Raw genomic sequence first — 16,514 nt, 5'->3', positions numbered from 1 at the left:
GGTTCCAGGGCTCAAAACCCCAGCTTGAGCAGCTCAAACTGCCACTATTGCACAGAAGCCCCAGGTGATTCTGGAGATTGAAGGAAGAAGAGTGGACCTCCTTCTGGCCACTGGAGTCAGCCTCTCTCTTTCCCTCTCTAATCCAGGCCTCCCCTCTTCCCATAGCATGACTGTGATGGGCATCTCAGGAAAGGTTCTAACCCAATATTTTCTTCAACCCCTCAGTTGTAGTTGCGGGGGACCTACTATTTACACATGACTTCTTAATTATGCCTGAAAATCTCATTCCTTTATTAGGTAGAGACATTTTAGCTCGCATGGGGTCGGCATCCTTATAGCCCTGGGACAAACTCTTTGTTTCTCCCTGGTGGAAGCTAGTATTAATCCAGAAGTGTGGGCAACTCAAGGAAGAATAGGTTGTACTATAACTGCTATGCTAGGCTAGTCCAGATCCTTCTTAAGGATCCCACTTCTTTTCCTAACCAGAGAAAATATCCCCTAAAGCCAGAGGCTAGGAAAGGGCTAGAAGCCATTATTAATAACTTGAAAATGCAGGGCCTATTCAAACCCTGTAACATCCCCTGCAATACCCCAGTATTAGGAGTACAAAAACCCAATGGGGAATAGAGACTATTTCAGTACCTTTGCCTCATTAATGAGACCATAGTCCCAATTCATCCAGTGGCCCCTAATCCCTATATCTTGCTGACTCAACTACCTGAGGGAACTAAATAGTTCACAGTCCTAGGTCTAAAAGTTACCTTGTTCTGGGTACTATTACATCCTGACTCTCAATACCTGTTTTACTTTGAAGATCTCTCTGGCCAAACCGCCCAGTTAACATGGATGGTGCTGCCTCTGGGATTTCAACACAGTCCTCACTTGTTTGAACAGGCACCATCAAAGGACCTCTCTGAGTTTTCCCATCCTCAGGTCAGAATCTTGCAATATGTAGATGACCTTCTGCTCTGTGTCCCAACTTAGGAAACTTCTCAGGAAGGCACAGAAGCTCTTCTTAATTTCTTAGCTGGCAGAAGACATAAGGTTTCAAAATCCAAGACCCAGCTTTGCCAAACCTCAGTGAAGTACCTGGGTCTAGTGTTGTCTGAAGGGACCAGAGCATTAGGGGAAGAAAGGATTAAGCCCATTTCCTTCTTCCCCCTCCCTAACACCTTCAAGCAACAAAAAGGATGTTTGGGTGTATAGGATTTTGCTGACTATGGATACCTATGTACAGTGAGCTAGCTTACCCCTTATATCACTTCATAAAAGAGACTCAAGTGGCTAAAACTCATTTCCTAACTTGGGAACCTGAATCTCAAAAGGCCTTTTATCAGCTAAAACAAGCCTTTCTTAAGGCATCAGCCCTCAGCCTTTCCGTAGGGAGGGCCTTCAATCTTTATGTATCAGAAAGGAAGGGAATGACTCCGGAAGTTTTAACTCAAGCCCAAAGACCAGCTCAACAGCCAGTGGGCTACCTGGGTAAGAAACTTGATTTGGTGGCTAAAGAATGGCCAACTTGCCTCTGAGCAGTTGCCATGGTGGCCTTACTCATACCAGAAGCCACCAAATTAAAACTCCCCTAGAAAATCCAGACTGGACCCTCTTTACAGATAGAAGTTCCTGTGTGGAGCAAGGAGTCTGTTACGCAGGATATGCAGTAGTCACTCTGAATGATGTTATTGAAAGTGTACCCCTCTTTCCAGGCACAAGCATTCAACTAGCTGAACTGATAGCTCTTACAAGAGCACTCAAATTAAGCAAGGAAAAGGTAACTAACATTTGCAATGACTCCAAGTATGCTTTCTTAGTCCTTCATGCACATGCTGCTGTCTGGAAGGAAAGGCACTTCCTTACAGCTAATGGACCCTCTATAAAATACCTTCAGGAAATTAACAGGTTATTATCCTTAGTTTTCCTTCCACAAGAGGCAGCAGTGATGCATTGTAAGGGACATCAGGGAGGACAGATGAAATAGCTGAAGGAAAAAAGTTAGCTGATCAGGCAGCCAAGTCAGCAGCAAGAACGCCTCGGGGTCTTAACACGCTCAAAACCTGTCTAATCTGGGAAGGCTCCATAAGAGAAATTAAGCCCCAGTACTCCCCTCCAGAAACAGAATGGGCCATTTCTTGAGGATACACTTTCCAGCCCTCAGGGTAGCTACAGTCAGAGGATGGCAAACTCCACTTGCCAGCCTCCAGTCAATGGAAAGTCCTTAAGACCCTTTACGAAGCTTTTCACTTGGGAAAGGATAAAACTTATCAGTGTGCCCAGAGATTGTTTATAGCGTAGAACTTATTAAGAATGGTCAAGCATATTGTTAATGCTTGTGAAGTCTGTCTTAAAAATAATCACCTCAACAGGCAGCTCCTTCCTCCTTAAACCCAAAGGATGGGAAGATATCCAAGAGAAGACTGGAAGATAGACTTCACCCACATGCCAAAGATGAAGGACATTCAATACCTCCTGGTATGGATAGATACTTTCACTAACTGGGTAGAAGCATTTCTGTGCTATACAGAAAAGGCGTCCAAGGTAATAAAAGTGTTAGTTAATGAAATAACTCCCCACTTTGGTCTGCCTCAATACCTCCAAAGTGGCAATGACTCCTCATTTAGGGCAGCCATCACACAGGGGGTCTCAAAGGCACTAGGCATACAGTATCATCTCCATTGTGCTTGGAGACCTCAGTCCTCAGGAAAGGTAGAGAAGACCAATGATATTATCAAAAGACACCTCAGAAAACTGTCCCAATAAACTCACCTTCCTTGGGTCACTCGTCTTCCCATGCCTTTATTGTGGGTAGGAAATACCCTTTCAAAGTTAGGTCTAAGCCCTTTTGAGATGCTGTATGGATGGACTTTCCTTACCAGTGATTTTTTACTAGACCAGGAGACCTCTGAATTGGTTAGGCATGTAACCTCTCTGGCTCACATTCAACAGGAATTAACAAAACCAGCAGAAGCCCAACCCCAAGAAATAAGGCCACCTTTATTTAACCCAGGAGATTTGGTATTGGTGAAAGCGCTCCCTTCTCTCTCTCCTTCCCTAAGCCCAAGCTGGGAAGAGCCCTACACTTTTCATCTTTCAACTCCCTTGCTGGTCAAAGTTACAGGAATTGACTCCTGGATACATCACATTTGAGTCAAAGTCTGGAAGGCTGAGGGAGCAACTGCTGACAGCTTAGAGGAATGTCCCAGGTATCAATGCAAAAAAAATAGGAGATCTTAAGTTGAAAAATCAGAAAAGATAAGTAAATGAGTAAGGGTTACTCATCCTACTAAGTCTCACCCCTAACTTATCAGATACTTTCAGTCATTTCTACTTTTCCTCTCAAAATTCACTGTCAGATATTAGAACTTCTTTTTGGTGCATAATTGCAGGAAGATTTTGATTATCCATGGGATTACATGTGTAACTTCATAAACCCCCCAAGGGAAATTCTATACTTAGTAAAATTTTAGATGGAAATTATGTATTATCCCACTTTTGTGGGAATTGCTATACTCACTCTATTATTTGCAGTAGGACTATACACTGTGGCACTTGTGATGTGGAATTCTGGTTGCAAAATTTTAATTGCTGTACTATTCTGTCTAATTATCATGTTTATAATAAGTAATTATATAATAATTACAGGAAAGATTTAGCCAAATTTAACACTAAAGTTACTCTAGTCACCCAATCTAATGTCACTTATCCTAAGAAAAACATTGCTTTTATATTAACGCTTCTGATAAAGTACAGCGACATCTGGTGGAGCCAAACTAGTATTACAACCAATCAGAACGGCTAACAGCTGTCAAACCCTACTGTCATGCTTATGGCCTATGTACTACCCCCATTAATAATGGTAATCTTAATACTCATATTCGAGCCCTATTTTCTAAATGTTCTTGTAAAATTTATCTCTTCTAGTCTAGAAGTTATTAAACTCCAAATGGTGCTGCAGATGGAACCATGAATGGACACACCTGTCTTCTGAGGATGCTCAGATTGACCCCAGGTGGAGCCCTAGCTGTTTTTCCCCACACAACACCTCTTTTCAGCAGGAAGTAGCCAGAAAGAGTCGTCATCCAACACCCCCTAACAGCAGTTAGAGTTACCACTCCTGAGAGGGGAAATATGATAGAGGAGATATAAAGGAATTATTCAGGCAGATAGTGAAGGTAAAAGAGTCCTCAGCAGGGATTCCTTTTAAACAAAAAGCTTCCTCCCAAATCATTTCTTTCTTAACAAAGAGCAGTCTGAAAAATTGAGCTGCAAACATAGATAAGCAATGCTAGAAGCTGTGTCAATAGAAAAGGGCTACCTGGGGGCCAGACATCTAACATGGACGCTCCATCTTCCCTTTGTTTGTTACCACATATACAATTAAGAAACAGGCAACATGACACCAGCAGGCAGAGGATTCAACTGCATAACAAAAGATTGGGGTTGGGGCAGCCAGCTTTTTGTGCCCTATGCAAATATCACACCTAGCCTTAACCAGTTTTTTACACCTCATGCAAATGGCACATCTAGTCCAACCAATCTTTTGTGCCCAATGTAAATCAGACACCACCTCCTCACCAGGCATCTATAAAACCCCCTGCATTTTGCCACAGATCCAGCAACCCATTTTTTGGGACCCCTCTCTGCTTCATAGAGCTTTTCTCTTTTGCCTATTAAACTTCTGATTCTAACCTCGTTCCTTTTGTGTTCACATCCTTGATTTTCTTGGCATGAGACAATGAACTTCAGGTATCACCTCAGTCAATGAGGCTACTTCATTACCTTCAACAATGCATTAAACAGAATCTCATTCTATATCCTAAGTTATATGACATGAAGAAGACAAGCACTATTCCAACTATGCTTGATTTTTTTTCAAAGAAATAAAACAATTCCCAGTATTACTAAGGTTTTAAATTACAGTGTACTAAATAAATATTAGTTTTACTATTTTCCCTCACCATTTTCCTATACATTCATAACCAACAGTAAGAGAATTTTTAATGCCTTCACACAAAAAATTAAAGGTCACAGAACAGTTGTGATTTCTTCATTGATAATTAAAATTACAGGATTTCAGCATGCACAGTCACTTTTAGGGTCCCATGCTACTGTGCAAAGCAAGGACTGCTAATACCTGCACACACACAACACACACACACACACCGCCCACTGGCTTTGATTTACTATTACAGTTAGGTCTTGAACAACATGGGAGTTAGGGGCACCAACCCCTACATAATTGAAAGTCTGTGTATAACTTTTCACTCTCCCAAAACTTAACTCCTAGTATCTAGTGTTGACCAGAAGCCTTACCAATAACATCAAAAGTCAATTAACAAATATTTTTCCTGTTATATGTATTACATAGTGTATCCTTACAATAAAGTAAGCTAGAGAAAAGAAAATATTATTATGAAAATCATAAAAAAGAGAAAATATGTTTACTGCATTGTACTGTATTTATCAGTATGATAAATTTGTGTCATCTTTTGACAAGATGAATTATGTATCTGAAATGACTGGCAACCTCAGCTGCAGGACACTTTGAGGAGATGGCTGATTGAAAATCTAGGGCAGAGAATGAATAAGGTAAGCCTGGAATGACATGTTTTGCAGAAAGCAAGTAAGCACTCAAAGACTAATGAGGTCATGTTAAAAGGACACAGGAGCCAGTCTGGAAAGGCTTCCAGTAGCCAAAGTTGGGACAATTGAGGATCAAAAAGAAAAATGACTATAAATGATGGAAACACATTAAACATGTAAAAATTGACCTGTCTCTAACTTTACTGAGAAAAATGCAAAACAAAGCAAAACCTTGCTTACTAACGTTGGGGGTCACTGCTAGAGCAACTTCTTACTCTAGATATTGGTAGCTAAGAAAAAGAACCAAACACAGAGTCTGTCTTTCCAGTAGGGACTGTCTATGAGGACAACCATAGTCCCAGTTTTTAAGGGAAATCTCTTCCTTACTGAAGCGTGCTAAAAAACGGAAAGAGGCAGAGAACTGGATTGTCACAAAATAGTCCCACTCAGTCCTAGAGCTGATCCCAAGGGGAAAAATGTAACTTTATAGTGGAGGAATCTGATAATCAGCATCTTACCTCAATCATCAAATCAACATCCTTAATGGTGGCAAACACAGATGGCATGTGCCGTCTCTAGATGTGATGTATGGTGACTTATACAGCATCACCTATGAAGTACTCATGCCTAGGATGTTTACCCAGAATCTAATTACACCTTTAGATCTAACTTCAGCTCACAGAAAATGCAGAGGATATAGGGAGAAAATGAAATAAAGCCATAAAGAAATTGACAAATCCCAAATGTGTCTATTCTACAAGGCAATTTAATTGTTTCTGCAGCAAGGTAATAAAAGGGGAGGGATTGTGTGTTCTTAATTAAAAGAGACTTAAGAGGCACATTAATCAAATGTAATGTATGGTACATCATTGGACGCTGGTTTGAATAAACACGTTACAGAGCTCATTTTGGGAAAATTTGAGTATAGATTAGATATTAAGTGATTTTAGGAGATTATGAATTTTATTAGCAATAAATAAATTTTATTAGCAATAAGTAAATAGCACAACCCCCCCTTTTCAAGATGCATAATAAAATGCATAGGGGTATGATATTGTAAGATAACATGTAAGATGTTATTTACTCTAAAATGCTTTAGCAGAAGAAAACTGAAAGGAGTTAATATGGCAAAATATTAGCAATTTTAAATTTAAAATGATGGGTGTATGAGGGTTCGTGATGCAATTTTCTCCACTCTTCTATATGTTTGAAGCTTTCACAAATAAAAAAAATCCATTTTGAAACTAAAGATGTCTGATGACTAAAATGTCTTGCTGCCTGAGTGTGTTGGTTTGTCTTTCAGATTTGTGGAGAGGGAATTGGCTTCCTGGTTAAAGTGATAGGATTGTTCCATCATTGGCTATGATCTGAAGCCCTTAGCCACAAAGTTGGAAAGCAGCCAGCAAGGCAGTTGTCCAGGGTGCAGATTACTGGGTATCACTGTGTACCTAAGGACTTCTTCCTTAGCTTCCTCCTGCCCTGAGGCTTTGAGGTCTCTGTCACTGGAGGTCAAACTGTCCTGGACAAAGTCACTTAAGCAGTGAAGCATTTTAGATGACCTTTCACCACCTGGACTCACTCCGTCCCCTGCCCCCACCCCATAAGGGAGGTTCAACTGAGATCAGTTGTCTATTATGTCCAGGTCTGAGAGTCATTTATCCTCACTTACCTGTGTCTCTGACTACAGAAACTGACTGAGATACTTGATAGAAACTTGGGGCTAAGGAGAAAGTATAAAGCTCCATTCATAGAACTAAATCACTCTCTATCTTTCCCTGAAACCCTAGATTTGAGGGAAACAGAGACTTTGGTATTTAAATAGTTGATATTCTATTTTTTTAATTAAAATTTTTTTGTAAGTTTTTATTTTTTTAACTGACAGATAAAATTGTATGTATTCATTATGTACAACTTGATGCTTTGAAGTATATATACATTGTGGAATGGTTAAATTTATCTAATTAATAAATGTACTACACATAGCTATCATTTTTGTGGTGAAAACACTCACCTTTTTTGTGTTTTTAAGAATACAATATATTGTTATTAACTATAGTCACCATACTGTATAATAGGTCTATTGAACTTACTCCTCTTATCTAACTGTAATTATGTATCCTTTGACTAACATCTCTCCAACGCACCCTCCCCTCCAACAACCCCAGCCCACCATTCTACTCTCTACTTCTATGAGATCAACTTTTTTTAGATTCCACGTATGAGTGAGACAATGCAGTATTTGTCTCTCTGTGCTGGTTTATTTCACTTAACATAATGTCTTCCATGTTCATTCATGTTGTAATAAATGCCAGAATTTCCTTCTTTTCTGGCTAAATAGCATTCTGTGTGTGTATATATCACATTTTCTTTATCCATTCATCTGTCCATTAATACTTAGGTTGATTTCATATCTTGGCTATTGTGAATAATGCTGCAATAAACATGGGAGTTTAGATATCATTTTGACACGTCGCTTCCAAGATGGCCAAATAGGAACAGCTCTGGTCTGCAGCTCCTAGCGAGACTGACACAGAAGATGGATGATTTCTGCATTTCCAACTGAGGTACCTGGTTCATCTCATTGGGACTGGTTGGATAGTGGGTGCAGCCCACAGAGGGCAAGATGAAGCAGGGAGGGGCATTGACTCACCTGGGAAGTGCAAGGGGTCAGGGAATTTCCCTTTCCAGCCAAGAGAAGCCGTGATAGACTGTACCTGGTGAAATGGTACACTCCTGACCAAATACTGCACTTTTCCTACAGTCTTAGCAACCGGCAGACCAGGAGATACCCTCCAATGCCTGACTTGGCAGTTCCCACACCCACAGAGCCTTGCTCACTGCTAATGCAGCAGTCTCAGATCGACCTGTGACTCTGCAGCTTGATGAGGGGGTGGGGCATCTGCAATTGCTGAGGCTTGAGTAGCTCACAGTGTAAACAAAGAGGCTGGGAAGCATGAACTGGGTGGAGCCCACCGCGGCCTAGCAAGGCCTACTGCCTCTCTAGATGCCACCTCTGGGGGCAGGGCATAGTAGAACAAAAGGCAGCAGACAGCTTCTGCAGACTTAAACGTCCCTGTCTGACAGCTCTGAAGAGAGCAGTGGTTCTCTCAGCATAGCATTCGAGCTCCAGGAACAAACAGACTGCTTCCTCAAGTGGGTCCCTGATCCCCATGTAGCCTGACTGGGAAACACCTCCAACAGACACCTCAAACAGTCAGGGGCCAACAGACACCTCAAACAGTCAGGTGCCTCTCTGGGATGAAGCTTCCAGAGGAAGGATCAGGCAGCAATATTTGCTGTTCTGCAGCCTTCACTGGTGATACCCAAGCAAACAGTGTCTGGAGTGGACCTCCAGCAAACTCCAACAGACTGCAGCTGAGGGGTCTGACAGAAGGAAAACTAACAAACAGAAAGGAATAGCATCAACATCAACAAAAAGGACATGCACATCAAAACCCCATCTGTAGGTCACCAACATCAAAGACCAAAGGTAGATAAAACCACAACGATGGGGAGAAACTGAGCAGAAAAGCTGAAAATTCCAAAAAACAGAATGCCTCTTCTCTTCCAAAGGATCACGCTCCTTGTCAGCAAAGGAACAAAACTGGACGAAGAATGAGTTTGAAGAGTTGACAGAGTATGCTTCAGAAAGTAGGTAATAACAAACTTCTCTGAGCTGAAGGAGCATGTTCTAACCCATTGCAAGGAAGCTAAAAACATTGAAAAAAGGTTGGATGAATGGCTAACTGGAATAAACAGTGTAGAAAAGACCTTAAATAACCTGATGGAGCTGAAAACCACAGCACAAGAACTTTGTGATGCATGCACAAGCTTCAATAGTTGATTTGATCAAGTGGAAGAAAGGATATCAGTGATTGAAGATAACATTAATGAAATAAAGCGAGAATACAAGATTAGAGAAAAAAGTGAAAAGAAATAAACAAAGACTCCAAGATATATGGGGCTATGTGAAAAGACCAAATATACACTTGATTGGTGTACTGGAAAGTGACAGGGAGAATGGAACCAAGTTAAAAAACACTCTTCAGGATATTATCCAGGAGAACTTCCCTAACCTAGCAAGGCAGGCCAACATTCAATTTTAGGAAATACAGAGAACACCACAAAGATACTCTCGAGAAGAGCAACTCCAAGACACATAATTTTCAGATTCACCAAGGTTGAAATGAAGGAAAAAATGTTAAGGGCAGCCAGAGAGAGAGGTTGGGTTACCCACAAAGGGAAACCCATCAGACTAATAGCATATCTCTTGGCAGAAACTCTACAGGCCAGAAGAGAGTGGGAGCCAATATTCAACATTCTTAAAGAAAAAAATTTTCAACCCAGAATTTCATATCCAGCCAAACTAAGCTTCATAAGTGAAGGAGAAATAAAATCCTTTACAGACAAGCAAATGCTGAGAGATTTTGTCACCACCAGGCCTGCTTTACAAGAGCTCCTGAATGAAGCACTAAACATGGAAAAGAACAACCAGTACCAGCCACTGCAAAAACATGCCAAATGGTAAAGACCATCAATGCTATGAAGAAACTGCATCAATTATTGGACAAAATAACCAGCTAGCATCATAATGACAGGTTCAAGTTCAAACATAACAATATGAACCTTAAATGTAAATGGGCAAATGCCCCAATTAAGACACAGACTGGCAAATTGGATAAAGAGTCAAGACCCATTGGTGTGCTGTATTCAGGAGACCCATCACACATGCAAAGATGCACATAGGCTCAAAATAAAGGGATGCAGGAGAATCTACCAAGCAAATGGAAAGCGGGGAAAAACAAAAACAAAAAACCAAAAAAAAAAAAAAAAATCAGAGGTTGCAATCCTAGTCTCTGATAAAACAGTCTTTAAACCAACAAAGATCAAAAGAGACAAAGAAGGCCACTACATAATGGTAAAAGGATCAATTCACCAAGAAGAGCTAACTATCCTAAATATATATATGCCCAATACAGGAGCACCCAGATTCATAAAGCAAGTCCTTAGAGACTTACAAAGAGACTTAGACTCCCACACAATTATAATGGGAGACTTTAACTCCCCACTGTCAATATTAGACAGATCAATGAGACAGAAAATTAACAAGGATATTCAGGACTTGAACTCAGCTCTCGACCACGTGGACCTAATAGGCATCTACAGAACTCTACATCCCAAATCAACAGAATATACGTTCTTCTCAGCACCACATCACACTTATTCTAAAACTGACCACATAATTGGTAGTAAAACACTCCTCAGAAAATGTAAAAGAACAGAAATCACAACAAACTGTCTCTCAGACCACAGTGCAATCAAATTAGAACTCAGGATTAAGAAACTCACTCAAAACTGCACAACTACGTGGAAACTGAACAACCTGCTCCTGAGTGACTACTGGGTGAATAAAGAAATGAAGGCAGAAATAAAGATATTCTTTGAAACCAATGAGAACAAAGACTCAATGTACCAGTACCTCTGGGACACATTTAAGGCAGTGTGTAGAGGGAAATTTATAGCACTAAATGCCCACCAGAGACAGCAAGAAAGATCTAAAATCGACACCCTAACCTCACAATTAAAAGAACTAGAGAAGCAAGAACAAACAAATTCAAAAGCTAACAGAAGGCAAGAAATAATATCAGAGCAGACCTGAAGGAGATAGAGACACAAAAAACTGTTCCAAAAATCAATGAATCCAGGAGCTGGTTTTTTGAAAAGATCAACAAAATAAACTACTAGCAAGACTAATAAAGAAGAAAACAGATAAGAATCAAAGAGACACAATAAAAAATGATAAAGGGGATATCACCACTGATCCCACAGAAATACAAACTACCATCAGAGGATACTATAAACACCTCTACACAAATAAACTAGAAAATCTAGAAGAAATGGATAAATTCCTGGACACATACACCCTCCCAAGACTAAACCAGGAAGAAGTTGAATCTCTGAAAAGCCCAATAACAGGTTCTGAAATTGAGGCAATAAATAATAGCCTACCAACCAAAAAAAGTTCAGGACCAGATGGATTCCCAGCTGAATTCTACCAGAAGTACAAAGAGGAGCTAGTACCATTCCTTCTGAAACTACTCCAATCAATAGAAAAAGAGGGAATCCTCCCTAACTCATTTTATGAGGCTAGCATCATCCTGATACCAAAGCCTGGTAGAGACACAACAAAAAAAGAGAATTTTAGACCAATATCCCTGATGAACTTCGATGCGAAAATCCTCAGTAAAATACTGGCAAACTGAATCCAGCAGCCCATCAAAAATCTTATCTACCATGATCAAGTTGGCTTCATCCCTGCAATGCAAGGCTAGTTCAACATATGCAAATTTACATATCAGTAAATGTAATCCATTACATAAACAGGACCAACAACAAAAACCACATGATTATCTCAATAGATGCAGAAAAGACCTTTGACAAAATTCAAAAGCCCTTCATGCTAAAAATTCTCAATAAACTAGGTATTGATGAAACATATCTCAAAATAATAAGAGCTATTAATGACAAACCCATAGCCAATATCATACTGAATGGGCAAAAACTGGAAACATTCCCTTTGAAAACCAGCACAAGACAAGGATGCCCTCTCTCACCACTCCTATTCAACATAGTGTTGGAAGTTCTGTCTAGGGCAATCAGACGAGAGAAAGAACATGATTGTGTATTTAGAAAACCCCATCTTCTCAACCCAAAATCTCCTTAAGCTGATAAGCAACTTCAACAAAATCTCAGGACACAAAATCAATGTGAAAAAAATCACAAGCATTCCTACACACCAATAACAGACAGAGCCAAATCATGAGTGAACTGGCATTCACAATTACTACAAAGATAATAAAATACCTAGGAATCCAACTTACAAGGAATGTGAAGGACCTCTTCAAGGAGAACTGCAAACCACTGCTCCATGAAATAGAAGAGGACACAAACAAATGGAAGAACATTCCATGCTCATGGATGGGAAGAATCAATATCATGAAAAAGGCTATACTGCCCAAGGTAATTTATAGATTCAATGCTATCCCCATCAAGCTACCAATGACTTTCTTCACAGAATTGGAAAAAACTACCTTTAAGTTCATATGGAACCAAAAAAGACCCTGCATTGCCAAGACAATCCTAAGCAAAAAGAACAAAGCTGGAGGCATCACACTACCTGACTTCAAACTATACTACACAGCTACAGTAACCAAAACAGCATGGTACTGGTACCAAAACAGAGATATAGACTCGTGGAACAGAACAGAGGCCTCAGAAATAGCACCACACATCTACAACCATCTGATCTTTGACAAACCTGACAAAAACAAGAAATGGGGAGAGGATTCCCTATTTAATAAACAGTGCTGGTAAAACTGGCTGGCCATATGTAGAAAGCTGAAGCTGGAACCCTTCCTCACACTGTATACAAAAATTAACTCAAGGTGGATTAAAGACGTACATGTAAGACCTAACACCATAAGAACCCGAGAAGAAAACCTAGGCAATACCATTCACGACATAGGCGTGGGCAAAGTCTTCATGACTGAAACACCAAAAGCAATGGTAACAAAAGCCAAAATAGGCAAATGGGATCTAATTAAACTAAAGAGCTTCTGCACAGCAAAAGAAACTATCATCAGAGTGAACAGGCAACCTACAGAATGGGAGAAAATTTTTGCAATCTACCCATCTGACAAAGGGCTAATATCCAGAATCTACAGATTTACAGAACTTAAAGAGATTTACAAGAAAAAAATAACTCCATCAAAAAGTGGGCAAAGCATATGAACAGACACTTCTCAAAAGAAGACATTTATACAGCCAACAGACATATGAAAAAATGCTCATCATCATTGGTCATCAGAGAAATGCAAATCAAAACCACAATAAGATACCATCTCATGCCAGTTAGAATGGCGATCATTAAAAAGTCAGGAAACAACAGATGCTGGAGAGGATGTGGAGAAATAGAAACACTTTTACACTGCTGTTGATAGTGTAAATTAGTTCAACCATTGTGGAAGACAGTATGGCAATTTCTCAAGGATCTAGAACTAGAAAAAGCATTTGACCCAGCAATTCCATTACTGGGTTTATACCCAAAGATTATAAAGCATACTACTATAAAGACCCATGCACACATATGTTTATTGTGACACTATTCACAATAGCAAAGACTTAGAACCAACCCAAATGTCCATCAATGATAGACTGGATAAAGAAAATGTGGCACATATATACCATGGAATACTATGCAGCCATAGAAAAGCTGATTTCATATCCTTTGCAGGGACATGGATGAAGCCGAAAACCATCATTCTAAGTGAACTCTCTGAAGGACAGAAAACCAAACACCACATGTTCTTACTCATAGGTGGGAATTGAAAAACTAGAACACATGGACACAGGGCAGGGAACGTCACACACCAGGGCATGTCGGGGGATGGGGGATGGGGGATGGGGTATGGGAGAGGGATAACATTAGGAGAAATATCTAATGTAAATGATGAGTTGATGGGTGCAGCAAACCAACATGGCACATGTATACCTACATAACAAACTTGCATGTTGTGCACATGTATCCAATAACTTAAAGTATATATATATAAAAGATATCATTTTGACATATGAATTTCGTTTCTTTTGGATCTATTCCCTGTAGTGGGATAGCTAAATCATATAGTACTTTTATTTTTAGTTTTTTGAGAAAACTCCATACTGTTTTCTGTAATGGTTATACTAATTTACATCCCCCACCAACAGTGTGTTAGAGTTCCCTTTTCTCCATGTCTTCACCAACGCTTACATTTTGTCTTTTTGATAAGTCATTCTAACAGGTGTGAGGTGATATTTCATTGTTGTTTTGCTTTGCGGTTTTCTGATAGTTATATTGAGCATTTTTTTCATATACCTGTTGGCCATTTGTGTGTCTTCATTTGATTAATGTCTTATTTTGAGTATATTAAGGTCCCTTAACCATTTTTAAGATTGGGTTATTTGTTTTCTTGCTATTGAGTTGTTTGAGTTCCTTATATATTTTAGATATTAAGCCCTTGTTATATGTATAGTTTTCAAATATTTTCTCCCATTCTATAGGTTGTCTCTTTACTCTGTAGATTACTTCCTTCACCATGCATAAGCTTTTTAGTTTGATGTAATCCCATTTGTCTATTTTTGCTTCTGTGCCTATGGTTTTGAGATCATATCCAAAAAAGTCATTGCTCAGACAGATACTATGAAGGTTTTCTCCTGTGTTTCCTTCTAGCAGTTTTATAGTTTTAGATTTTAAATTTAAGTCTTTAATCTGTTTTGGGTTAATTTTTGCATATGGTAAAAGATAAGGGTTTAATTTCATTTTTCTGCATGTGAATATCCAGATTTCCCAACACCATTTATTGAAGAGACTCATTTTCTCATTGTATATTTTTGGCACTTTTGTTAAAACTCAGTTGGCTGTAAATACGTGGATGTATTTCTGGCTTCTCTTACTGTTTCATTGGTCTGTGTGTCTGCTTTTATGCCAGTAACATGCTGTTTTTGTTGCCATAGCTTTGTAGTATATGATACTATAGTTTTGAACCTCATTGTACTATACACAGATTCACTACAGGATATAACTGAGAATACAGGAATTCTAGGTCACCCTCTTATTTTACAGATGAAGATAGTTAGGCATAAAGTAAGAAGTTTGCCTAAGAATGGTAGACCTGGGCCTAGAATTCACCCTGAGCTCAAGCTTTTTCAACTTATCAATTTCAAGCTATTTTCTACTAGATTGCCCCCAAATTCTTTGCCTCCACCAAGATCCTTTCTTGGTGCTACAAGAAGTTTTCTAGATATTTCTGCCTCCATGCATCTTGTGACCTACTTTGATAAAGATTTAAAAAACTAGATTGGAAAATGGTGGATTGGAGGCAGTGTTAGCATGCCTCTCTGACTTGGAAAGACAAAATAGTGTGTAGAGATTCACACTGTGAACTTTTTTCCAAGAAGCAATGCAGGAATTTAACAAAAATTAAATTAAAGTTGGTCTGAAGGAAACCACAGACTCCTTGAAAGAAGTAACAGACTACAGCCTACATTGTGAGCCAGGCAAAAATCTGTAAGTCCCCAGAGTGTTAGAGGGTCAAAGACTGCCTCCAAGATACACATCCCTACCAGGGAATCTGACAATCCAAGTCGTGGGGGAGGACCTTAACCCTACTGAGGGCTGGACTGATTTAGGGAGTGGTGAAAAATATGTAAGGAGCAGCAGCAGGAAGAGCATTGTGTGCATTCCCAGTCTCCAGTGCAGAATGAGGGAAGCCATTTCTGATTCTACCTCACAGGAGATTTTGTGGAAGTCTGCTAGCTAACTCAGGCAATGGTTGTAGTTTGAGAGAAACTCCCAACTGAAATTTGCAATATAATCTCCAGCAATGATGAATTCCACTTGCCAGAATTGGTGGGGAGAGTGGCCAGAACTGTGGGGGAGAGCGGGAAGTGTGCTGCAGCCATGTCTGCAGGAGCTGACACCCTGGCTTTGTGAACAAACTGGGAGGGGAATGGCCTGAAAGCCAAGGTTGCTGTCTCCCCTATGAAGGCATATGACCTGGGGCAGTTTTGAGTTCTGAGTGTAGACTGCCTGAAACTTAGCTAGTTGCTGCTAGCAGAACACTGCAGGTGTGAGAACTGCCTTGCCAAGTGCGTGGGAGCAGGATGGGGCTTACTGGCATCTGCTACTCCCCATTTCTTGAGAGAACTCTTCTGTGCAGCTGAGGCAGCCAAGCTTCTCCCTGGAACATTACCCCAGTGGCCAGAGAACCACCCGCTGGCCCCTAGAGGGGCCACTGCTTGTCCTGAATGTGGACAGCCAGAGTGCAGACCTGCCTGACCCAGCCCCCATCTGGCTTTGCCTCTGCACTCGCCCTGGTAGCTTAACACAAAGGACA

At 40.1% G+C, this 16,514-nt stretch overlaps 1 long non-coding RNA gene across 1 annotated transcript in view; it reads left to right on the top strand.

Annotated features, from left to right (window-relative positions):
• Positions 1-5,095, top strand: part of LOC105479693 (uncharacterized) — a 91,860-nt gene extending 86,765 nt beyond the window's left edge. The window contains exon 5 of the long non-coding RNA XR_011611585.1: positions 3,919-5,095. This is a non-coding gene — a long non-coding RNA (uncharacterized lncRNA). The remainder of the gene's footprint in view (positions 1-3,918) is intronic.
• Positions 5,096-16,514: the final 11,419 nt, after the last annotated feature.

The sequence above is a fragment of the Macaca nemestrina genome, chromosome 13 (genome assembly GCF_043159975.1).
Source record: "Macaca nemestrina isolate mMacNem1 chromosome 13, mMacNem.hap1, whole genome shotgun sequence".
Taxonomy (NCBI): Eukaryota; Metazoa; Chordata; class Mammalia; order Primates; family Cercopithecidae; genus Macaca; species Macaca nemestrina.
This window is presented reverse-complemented; position numbering and strand designations above follow the sequence as displayed.